This window comes from Poromitra crassiceps (assembly GCF_964638095.1).
Source record: "Poromitra crassiceps genome assembly, chromosome: 2".
NCBI classification, from domain to species: Eukaryota; Metazoa; Chordata; class Actinopteri; order Beryciformes; family Melamphaidae; genus Poromitra; species Poromitra crassiceps.
The window spans coordinates 102,166,917-102,178,961 of NC_139624.1; the positions used below are offsets into that span (position 1 = coordinate 102,166,917).

Genomic DNA, 12,045 nt, shown 5'->3' on the forward strand with positions numbered 1-12,045 from the left:
TTTCACTTTAGGGCTTTCCTGTGATAACCACTTCCTGGTGAGAGCTTTTTTACCAGCTACCAGCAATATATTGTACACACTCAAATTCAAAGCCTTGTCTGTGAACAAGTGGTGAAGGTAAAAAGACAGGGATAGGTACCTTCATCGTGCTTTGAATGATAAACCCGGATTGCTTTTCCTTTACCTTGCCGCCGGCCCTAATCTATCCTCCATAGGTTTGGGAGAGCTTTGAGATAGCTACAGCGAGACCTTTATGAAGTAGACCCACCACCATGCAAATCTTCAAACAGTCCCATTTCCCGTGCGAGATGGGTGATACTGCCTCATGTGATTTTCCTCGCACGCGGCGGGGCCTTGATATGATATCCAAGAGGCACTTCACTGAGTTGTGATTGACAAGCCCGCAAAATAACACCAAGATAGGCAGATAAAGGAGGATGCATGCATCTAAGTGTGTATTTGTCGTCAGGCAGTAGCCAAGAATATTGAAAGCAAGGCAGGCCTGGACTGCTAGATACCGGCGGAACTCCGCTTGAAATGCCCATTCTGATGCTGACCACTTCCAAGGCACGTATTTTTCACTCTACTGCAATGAACAACTCAACTAAGTCGAAAAATAACGACATGTAGAGACCATCTTGCGATGGGATCACTATATAGCCAATATGCGGGGGTCGGCCCGCTTGCTCGGGGTGCATCTTGCACGGTTGTGACGCTATCGTGGTCGCAAAATGATGTGTCCACAGACAGAAAGACGGACAGACACACAGACAGACAGACACACACACATAAAAACACCTTATTTTCCATGATGACACACACACACACACGCGCGCACGCACGCACACACGCACGCACACACACACACACACACACACACACACACACACACACACACACACACACACACACACACACACACACACAGACACACACACACACACACACACACATACACAGACTTACAAGGTGAAAAGAATACCAGCTAACGCTGTTGCGGCTGGTAAGAATATTTCAATTTTTTTTAATGAATGCAAAGATGAATCAGCTAAATGTGAATGTGCAGTGTGACACTTTCTGTATTTGAGTATTTTCAGTATTTCAGTGTATTCATGTGGGAATACTCTGACACACACACACACACACACACACACACACACACACACACACACACACCCTGCAGCCAGAGGTTGTAGATCAGGTTTGATTAGTGTTGCTGTGAGTCTAATTAGAGCACGTGTCCTGTGGTTGTGTGTCAGTTTGGAGGTGCATGCTGAGCCCCTGTCCCCCCTCTCTGCCCTTCACCCCTCCTGTCTGCACTTATCCTCCATCAGCTCCCGCTCTTCTCGCCTCTCACCATCCCCCTCTGCCCTCTGCTCCTGTTTTAACACCCCCCCCCCCACCCACCACCACCTCCCCAACTTGTGGTCCGCAGCTTAACAGGTAGAGCGTTGCACAAACACAGCCCGGGGGGTTAGGGGTTGAATTCCCACTGGGGCCACATGTAATGGATGGAGCTTTTACATCAATAAATCATTATCACATTAATTTTGAGACATTCAATATAATTATCGCAAAGAAAGGAGACCATCGGCAAGAAGATTGTAAGCCTCCAACGGTCTCCACTACATTTGACATTGGTTTCCACTGGGTCAGATTTGGCATGGAATCTGTTGCGTTGCAAAGGGAGATTGCTTTACGGCACAAACCAGGAACAGTTTCTGCTTTGCAAATAATACACAGTTATTCCATCTTACTCCCTCTTTTTTCCTTCTACCTTTATCCCTCCAACTTCACGACATTGCCCCCCCATACTTGACACACTGCCCGCTCTCGCCCCCTCTCTCAGACTTGGGGAGAGGACACATGTCCCTCCTGGGAGAGCTCAGCCCCAAGTTCAGTCAGTGCTATCAGTTCAGTCCAGTCACTCTCCTCTCCTCTTTAATCCCTAACCGGCAGGCAGGTGGACAGACTATATAGCTGTCTGTTTGTATGTCCGTATTTCTGTACCTCTGTCCGTCAGCACGAAAGAAAGTGGCCAGGTTGCCGAAAGAAAGGGGCCAGGTCGCCGATGATATCACACTAGATGGCTCGGCCTGGTGGCCAGGTGACTGATTACTTAATAGTGATGTCATATATCACCAATGATGTCATAATGTGGGGGGCATATTCTACGTATTGCATGTCACTGAGCAAGTGTGATGTCATCGCACATAATGTCATCATGAGTGGAGGGTCTCGCTGTAGAAGTGATAAATCACTGATTATGTCACTGTTTATGTCACTCGAGCAATTGTGATGCCATCATGGGTGATGATGGCAAATCTCGGAGGCGATCAGAGCAACTTGCAACTACGCACAAACAGACATGCCGCAAAACTTATTAACTCATTCCCCGCCAGGGTTTCGGACCTTTTTCAGTGATTTTCTGGGACCCGCAAAGTATTTTTTTCTATGACTATGTAAACACTGAATATCCCAAAATACAGAACAAAGCCTCTACTTTCATGGGGGGGGGAGTTTGTTTCTGCCTTCTTCCGTTCTTTAGTTATCGACACTTGAATGTAGGTTGTTTTCACCAAAAACGCCCGTCGCTCACCAGGAAGCCGAGATATATGCCTGTTTGTCCAGCAAAGCGAGTGAGAAATTCACCCCGTACAGAGAGCATACAGGGCAGAGTAACGCTCTCATGTTCTCCGTGGGTCTGGTGCTTCCTAGTTACTTGATGTGTGGAGGTCTGGGGGCAAATTTGACAGCTGAAATTTACACTATGTGAGCGTTCACAAAGCAGATTACTAATCTTAAGTGACAGGAGAAGTGATTTGTGTGCATTTGCCATACTTCTACTGAAAGAAATCCTCCAGCGTTGAGTGACTGTCACAAGCCCGTGTCACAACGCGCAGAGCCCGGGGATAAACATGTCCTTGCACCGCTTTGAGGCTCCAGGCTGGATGTGTTTTATGCAGTCCCAATGCTGAAAACACTGGCTGGTTTTGTGGGGCAATAACTCTGGCTAGCAGAGGAATAATATACGAGTATGGCACCACTTCATAAGGTGGCCAAGAGCACCATCTATCGCATGTCGGTGAAAAGATGGGTTGACGTCTATAGACGCCAATGGTGGGTTAAGAGTAGAAATCCTTTCCTAGTATCTTCTTCCATTGTGATGTCATAAATCCCTCTCTACCAATAGTGACATCATCGGTGACGGTATAACTCCTTCTCTACATACCCATTGTGACATCATCATCATCAGTGATGTCATAAATCATTCCCTGCTGGCGGTATAAATAGGACCAGTAGATGGTGGGAGCAGAAGCACTCTTAAAGGTGTGTTCCCTCACATGTATCTTGCCTCTTAGTTAAGTTGTTGCGTGACCTACGCTGTTCCTAGGAATATGGCAGACGGGCATGATTCTGGCCAGTTCCACAGAGGCACACCCAACAGAAGGTGGAGGTACAGCGATGGGAACCGCAGAGGCCAGCAGCGCGGAGGCCACTCCAGGAACTTCGGGGGCTCTCAGGACAGTGGCACCCTGCGGAGATTCAACCACTATGGGCGGGTTGACAGAGACTGCGAAAGAGGCGGTCGGAGAGGAGGCCAACGAGGCGGAAGAAACAGTGGACTAGGGGAAAGCAGATCAGGCTGGTACAACATAACCATACCACATGGAAGAAAATATGACAAAAAATGGTTATTGACAGCTCTCCAGGGCATCTGCTCAGTACCCTACACACCTGAACATTTTCATTTTGAAAGTCACCGGGCTCATTTTTATGTGGATGATGCCGCTGCCGCCACTGCTCTGGGCAAATGTTCCCAACAGATCACAGACCTAGAAGGTTATAAGGTTGCAGTCCACATCACCACCATACATCCTCCGTCCCCCCTCCCCTCTGACCTGAAGCCCGAAGACGTGCCGCACCTGGTACAATGCATGGCAAAGCGCTTTGACAGCTCCCAGCAAGCACTTGACCTGAACAGCATCCACACAGACAAGGACCTGGTGTCCAAGAACATTGAAGTCATTCTGAATAGGAAGGCGAGCATGGAGGCTGTGATCAAGGTCATTGAAGAAAACATTCCAGAGCTGATGCGCTTGAACCTGAGCAACAACCGTATACACAAATTGGACAAGCTTTTGCTCACCAAGACACCCAAACTGAAGTCCCTCAACTTGTCCCATAATAGGCTGAAGGCAGACCGGGAGCTGGACAAGGTGAAGGGCCTGGAGCTGGTGGAGTTGTGGCTGGTCGGCAACCCACTGTGTCACCTGTTCAAGGACCAGGCCTCCTATATCAGCGCTGTGAGGGAGAGGTTTCCCCAGCTTCTCAGACTGGATGGCCATGACCTCCCCCCCCTCATAGGCTTTGACGTGGCAATTCCCATCACCTTCCCACCCTTCAAGGGCAGCTATTTTGACTCAGATAAAGTCAAGGCTTTCATCCTTCACTTCTTGCACAATTATTACAACATCTACGACTACGGGGACAGACTGGCTCTTCGGGACGCCTATGATGATGAAGTTTCCTTCTCCCTCGAGGGCCCTGTGACACAGAACCCCTCCAGGAGCAGTCTGCGAGACTACCACAAAGACAGTCGAAACCTGAAGCAGATCAAAGACTCCACAATGCGGTCTCGCCTACTAAAACGTTCACGACAAAACGTGGTGGCTTTCCTCAACGAGCTCCCCAAGACTCAGCATGACCCTGCCTCCTTCACTGTTGATGTGAAGACCTGCACGGATACACTGCTGTCGTTCACAGTGAGTGGGATCTTCAAAGACGTGGATGGTAAATCACAGGGATCCACTAAAGCTTTCTCTCGAGTTTTCAACACAATCCCTGGCGAGAATTCTGGTTTGTGCATAGTGAACGACCAGCTTTCCATCCGGATGGCCACAACAGAGGAGACCCTTAGAGCCTTTGTGGCCCCTGCCCCGCCACCATCTTCCAGCCCAGGGCCCCTCCTTGACGCAGTGCAGCAGGCGATGCTCGCAGCCTTCTCCCTGAATTCCGGCATGAACCTGGACTGGTCCAAAAAGTGCCTACAGGACAACAAGTGGGATTTCAAGAGAGCTGCAGATGTGTTCACCAAGTTAAAGAAGGAAGACATGATCCCTGTTGTTGCATTCACAAAATGAATAAATGTTGCTTCACACATACAAAAAAGCCAAGCTCCAGAGATTCATTTTACCCTCAATCACTGTTAAGGAGTTTTACCTCAACACTGTTGAGGAGCATTCGCTCACATGTATCTCGCCTCTTAGCTAAGTCGTTCAGATGTTCTCCGTCAGTATTCATCCGGTCAACTGCATACAGAGGAGCGGCCTTGAGCCCCACCCCCACTTGGCAGACATCCACAGGCAGAGACGTATTGTGGACCTAAGCCAACGATTCCTGCCTTTGTGCACAAGGAGCCATGGGAGTTTGCAAGAGTGAAGCTGGCGTTGGACCATACAGTACTTCCACCTGATGCCTCAGAAGTGTTGGATACCATACAGTTCTTCCACCTGATGCCTCAGAACACTTCAAGTTCCACATTTTAACGGCTCATCTGAGGTTGGAAGAAGCACTGCTTATCGCTGATTGATACAGTTCCAGCTGATTCCCATTCAGTGACACCATGAGAGCCCTCACCAAGATGTATAGGCAACCACAACAGCTGGACTTGGAAGAAGATTTCTGATCTGATGGATGGTCCCAACATCAGAGCCTTCAAGATTCACCCCCCAGGTTTGTGCACTAGTAGGCATGTTGCACCAGTTGGGAAGCCAGGGTTTGATGGAGTTAAGGTAGTTCCAGAGATTCAGGAACTCTATCCACACTCCTTTTCCAACTATGCTCGACCTGGCTGTGTGGCTTGAGTATGAAGTGCGTGTACGCACCTGCATGGAACTCAGTGCTGGAATGACCTCACAAAGGAGAAGTGAGCTCCACATGAGGACAGGTGCACTGACTACAAGTCTCAGAAGACAACCACAATACTTCATGCTAGTGAACAGAAGAACCGCTGTCGGTAATGGAGGCAACACAGGAGAAGCCCAAGAAATGCTGACCCTTCTGTGTGACTCATTGCATCACTACCTGAATCAGTGCTGTCAATGGACTACAGTGTATAAAGGCACAAGAGGTGCTGGAGATATGGCCATGAGCACCAAATGGTGAAGTATAACCTCAAGGCCAAGTGCAGTGTGTGTATAACGCACCTTGAGATCCTTCATGAGGTCATTACCAAAGATCTGCAGCACCTGGTAAGCCAAAAGCAACTGAAGCCTAACCTGACTAATCCTGCACACCAGACTTGGGTGGACCCTACAAGACCCATCAAGGGTCCTACACAAACATGAGGAGCTGAGGAAGGGTTTGGGTTCTGTGGCCTGCTGATGGGAGTGACCAGTACTGCAATACCTGATGTCCAACAGTTCAGCACATAGCAAAAACTCCACTTGGTCCGGGAACGGTGCGGCGGACGGCACTACTCACCCTAATGCTGATGACTTCCACAAGGTTGAATTAGCCCTTCTGAATGCCCTGATGGAGAGAGCTTTCCCAATTAGTTTACGCTAGTCAAGTCAGGGAAGGCCATCCCGACAGCTAGTCTATAGCCTGATTTATGACATCACTATGATGTCACATCAACCACATCACCTGTTAATCAAACAGTGTGGACGGGGCTTCTTCCCACACATCACCTGTCAGTAAATGCTAATAATAAACAGCTTAAATTTTGGAAAACGGAAAAACCGGCCTCGTCACTTCCTGCTTATTCCAATGCTCAATGGAAAAAAAGGCTTTGTCAGTTCCCTATGACAAGTTTCACAACATAATACCCATATCTTCTCCCTCTCCCCATTCTGCAACATGTTCAGTGCCTCAGGTTTTCCTCCATCTGTATTTAGCCTATCTCCCACCACGTTTGGCATCACTGAAGATGTCACAATGGCAATATGGTATGACATCATCAGATTCAGACAGACAGGAGAGATGCTCATAAACCGCTGTGGGAAATTGGAAAAACCGGCTTGAACACTTGTCTCTTCCAATGCTCAATGCCCATGTGCAGTTTCAGATCGATCGGCCAACTGGTTGCGGAGATAAATGGATTCAGATAAACAGAGTTGCATTGATTCTAGAGCAATTCAAGTATAGAATTGCGCTTGTCCATGGTCCATGTTGTTGCCGCAGTTTCAGGCTTGATTGGCTGGGCTGTGTTAAATTATAACCTCAGCAGCGAAGGATTTATGTCATCACAGATTAAGTCACAAACATGCATCAGTGATTTATGACAGCACTGATTATGTCACAATGTCTGTGCATAAAGTATGGGTGAGCAATATGACAATATCGTTAATGATTAGAATGTCTCCACGATATGCCTTTCCAGACAGATTGTTAGTATCGTGCTACATGCAGTGCACATTCTATCAGTTGCATTTTTGTCTGAAAGACGTTTTTGACAAGTGCGCCGCTGGGAACCCGACAGTGCAGTGCCAAATTTTGTGCAATTCGGCATAGCACAACCTACTGACAAGACCAAACGCGGTTGGTTTATCTCGAGAACCATTTGTCAGATCAACTTCAAACTTGACGGGTGTGCTGCTGGGAACCCGACAGACTGCAATGTGCAACTAGACATCAAGCGCGCTACGCATGCTCGATTCCTAGGCTCACCCGCTGCGTGGCCTCGCTCGCACTGCAGCTCGCCGAGCTGGCCCTGTAGCTCGCATACGCAGCTCGCTATGCGGCCTTGACTGCTCTATTGGATCCTCAGTGATGTCACTCGCTTATATAAGATGATTTATGACATCACTGATGATGTCACAGTGCCTATGACATCATCAATGCCTATGAAATCATCAGTGATGTCATAAGATGATTTTGCCCTTATGATTGCTCTTATGACATCACTATGACATCATCAGTGGGACAAACATTGAAACAGAGAACAGACAGAGATTGCCCACTTGCAATTTGACCAATCAGAACAGGGCTTTCATGGATGTAGTGTAGTGTCGAATTTCGTGCAATTCGACCCATCAGGGGGGCGTGAACAGTGGGAGAGCATGATGTGTGAAGGGGAAGGAGAATGGTAGTACTTAAAATTTGAGAATTCCGTAAAATAGATCTGCTCAGTAGTAAATCAGTGTTTTTCTGCCCATCTGCATAGACTCAAGATTCAAGATTCAAGATTCAAGATTTTTATTGTCACTCCATGGTACAAGTATCACGTGTGAAATTCTTGTGCTGTGGACTCCGTTTACGACATAGTACAAATAGGCAACAAGCAATGAGCAATAGGCAATAAGAAATAGGCATCAATAAGCAATACTAAGCAGCAATAGGCAATAAGGCAGAATAGCGATAAGACAAGTCAGTGGCATATTCATTGCACATAGGTGCACATGTCATGTGCATACGTTAGACGTGTTCAGACATTTTAAATTCGACGTATTTGACATACAGTGCAAATAGCATGTACCTTATTAAACATACAATTAAACATTAGGCATTGTGCATACGTTAGACGTGTTCAGACATTTTAAATTCGACGTATTTGACATACAGGTGCAAATACCATGTACCTTGTTAAACATACAATTAAACATTAGGCATACATAATGGTAGCAGCTGCAGTACGGTACGGTACGACTACTACACTATTTGTGTATGTTAAGGAGTCTCGTGGCCTGCGGGAAGAAACTGTTCCTCAAGCGATTTGTGCGTGCTTTTGGAACCCTGTATCTCCTCCCTGAGGGTAGCAGGGAGAACAGGCTGTTGTGGGGATGGTTTGTGTCTTTGATGATCTTCAGGGACCTCCTGAGGCACCGCTGGTTATACAGTTCATGCAGTTCTGGCAACTCATCTCCTGTTACGTGCTGGGCCGCGCGCCTCACCCTCCGTAGCGCCCTGCGGTCCATGGTGGTACAGTTCCCGTACCAGGCGGTGAAGCAGCCAGTCAGCAGGCTTTCAATGGTGCCTCTGTAGAAGTCCCTGAGGATTTCCTTCCTTAGCCCAAATTTCTTCAGGCGCCTGAGTCCGTGTATTCGCTGTTGGGCCTTTTTGACAACAGTGGCGGTGTGGCCGGCCCAGGTCAGGTCCTGGTGGATGTTGACTCCCAGGTACTTGAAGCTGTCCACCCTTTCCACCACTGTGCCGTTGATGGTGATTGGGGGGTGTGCGCCCCCCCCTCTCCTGTAGTCCACAATGATCTCCTTGGTCTTGGAGACGTTCAGAGAGAGGTGGTTGTCCTGGCACCATTGTTCCAGGACCCTCACCTCCTCTCTGTAGGCCGTCTCGTCGCCCCCCGAGATGAGCCCCACGACTGCTGTGTCGTCTGCAAACTTCACGATGGTGTTTGAAGTTTGAGTCGCCACGCAGTCGTGGGTGTAGAGGTCGTACCAGAAGGGGCTGGAGACGCACCCCTGGGGCGCTCCTATGCTGATGGCTTAGAAACATACTGTGATTAAATATGAAATGCATTGCCAGGTAGCGGTACTGGTGCCTTTCAGCCTCGACAAGGGCAAAAGGGTCCAACAGCCAGAGTTTGAATGCACACTCAAGTAGACCTGCCTGGTTTGTGCTCTATTGTAAATAGCCTCCATCATACATTGGACCACACTGCTTTCTAAGACTCGAGCACATACTTAATCATGCTCAAGTGTTTTGGTATTCCAAGGCCGGCATACCTTGAACAAACATTCTCATTTTAGCCCAAGGCCAAGGCCACTCATTGCCGCTGCTTAATGGTGGTGGAACCAGGCCAAGCACTCCAGCTCAGACACAGGTTTAATGATTGGGTCATCGGGGATATGAACAAAAGAACCAGCTGTCTTTCACACTGAGGGTCTCTCTGGATGCAACTATCCTCGAGTCCTGCTGAACGAATTGGGGCCTCTGGCAATGTTTGTGTGGAAATTTATGCCAGTTCAGAGAAAATATATGACTGGTATATATATCTTCACCGTTTTTCAAATAAGCAAACAACCGAGAAACACATTGCTGCCCTATTCTAACAGAGAAGGTTGCACTGTAGCCCGTAGCACCGAGCGATGAAACCAATGCAATTTCCATGGAACGGGGTGGCCTGGATACACGGTGCCCGCTGAAGTCCCCGCTCTCAGATGCATTAGGCTGCACTGCTGGGCTCCTCTCCCCTCCAGACAGTGATGGATCTGATTAATTTCAATGGTGGCCTCCAGTGCTCACTCCCATTCGGCTGGGTGACAGAGGCAAACTGGCGCCGGCTGCTGACATATCTGCACGGCCGAAAGGCGTAGAGATGGGGGTTGAGGTGGGGAAGTTGTGTTGTGTGTGTGTGTGGGGGGGGGGGGGGGGGGGGGGGGGCAGCTGCAGGGGTGGGCAGCTGCGGGGAGGGGAACCTGGCATTTAACTTCTTTTGCAAAACCTGTCCACAGACAGACATATATACATATATATATATATATAAACACCTGGCAAAGTACTGAAAACAGCTTCTGTGGTAGTACCCGCTACAATAGATGTCTCCAGAACCACATTTTGCCATGATGACATACGCGCACACACACAGATTCACAGAGTGAAAACAATACCAGCCTCACTGTCACGGCTGGTAATCAATTGTGTTTTGTTTTTTGTTTGAACTTTGTTCGAGTGATATCACTCGAACAACTCGAGCGGTGTGTGTATGTCTGTGTGTGCATCATCTTTTATGTTGAACGTCTTCCGAATCTCCTCCGGGGTTTTGCCTTTGATCATGTTGGCCACCGTTTTGCAGGTGACATCTAGCAGGCCTCTGATGTCGAAATAGTTGGCAGCCAGAATAAGTTCAAACAAGGTGCCTTGGTCCAGTGTGAGGAACTCCTTGTCCCATACAGGAATGTTGTCTGTCCTCTTCTCCTCATTCTCGTCATCCTCAGGGGGAGGAGGGTCATCTTTATGATGATTGCACCACTGGATAACCTTCTTTAGGATAGCAGCGTTCACATTAGGGAGGGGAAATGGGTTATCGTCGCCTTCATCGTCCATTCCCAAATCTTCTAACATGGTCTTGATGGTGACCGACTGTTTGGCTGTCTTCACATCCACCTCGAAGATCCCCCCATCATAACTCTGTAATTTTATTGTGGGCATTATCTCGAATGTTTTAATCAACTCTAAGGGTAAAATTCCCCTAAAGTCATAGTCATAGTGTCTACGCAGAAGTGACATCATCAGTTCATTGGAGATTTCCATTATGACATCATCAGTGATTTATGACATCACTGTGTAGTGTGTGTAGTGACCGGCGAAAGACAATAACGTTTTTTGATCCTGTTTGAATGCCATGAAGTACACATGTACTATCAATTTAAAAGATAACTTTGCATGTCAAGAAAGCCGCAGTTTGTCGTAAAACAGGAACATACAGTACTGTAAACCTTTGTATGAAACCACTCAATCAACTACATCTCTCGTCTCGCACAATATACAGGTATACAGGAGAGAGAGTTATGATGTCACTTACGCGACTGGTTGTGTGTAGTCTTTCTGATTTATAACTTATAGTGCAACCGTTTTACGACAAACTGCGACTTTCTTGACTTAAAAAGTGATCCTACTATTATACAGTGTATCTTACTATAATCAAGAATGTCTGTACTGTCTGAGCACATTAATGTCCCCAGCCATTGCTCCGATCGCGTGTATGTGCGTGTGTGTGTCTGCATGTGTGCATCTTTCACCGACTTAAAGCAAATTTATACTGACTGCGGAGTGTCCGGTGTCCGCGGTGTTCACGGCAAGCCCGTTCTCTCCGCAGAGGCACATCTTTTTATGGTAAATACGGTAGGAGTGCAGTGTCTGCAGAGAGCAGAGAATCCCCCTCCAGGCTCCTGGGGCCGGTTGCACCAACTGGTCTTAACTATGCCTGGTCGTAACTCCTACGTCGGTCTTAGTTAAGACCATGGATTTACGCCTGTTGCACCAACACGGCTTACTCTGGTCTTAACTACGCTGGTCATAGCAATGCGCGTTCATGTGAATTGTCGGGGAATGCCCTCTGATTGGCCCACATGTGCCTCG

At 47.9% G+C, this 12,045-nt stretch overlaps 1 protein-coding gene and 2 pseudogenes across 6 annotated transcripts in view; 2 read left to right on the top strand and 1 right to left on the bottom strand.

Annotated features, from left to right (window-relative positions):
- Window positions 1–12,045, top strand: part of LOC310772487 (partitioning defective 3 homolog) — a 660,426-nt gene that overhangs the window by 372,609 nt on the left and 275,772 nt on the right. The gene's annotated exons all lie outside the window — the stretch shown is intronic.
- Window positions 3,399–5,144, top strand: LOC310791454 (nuclear RNA export factor 1 pseudogene; annotated as a pseudogene). Its single transcript has one exon. The product of its transcript is annotated as a nuclear RNA export factor 1 pseudogene (transcript).
- Window positions 10,642–11,115, bottom strand: LOC310791465 (S-phase kinase-associated protein 1 pseudogene; annotated as a pseudogene). Its single transcript has one exon. The product of its transcript is annotated as an S-phase kinase-associated protein 1 pseudogene (transcript).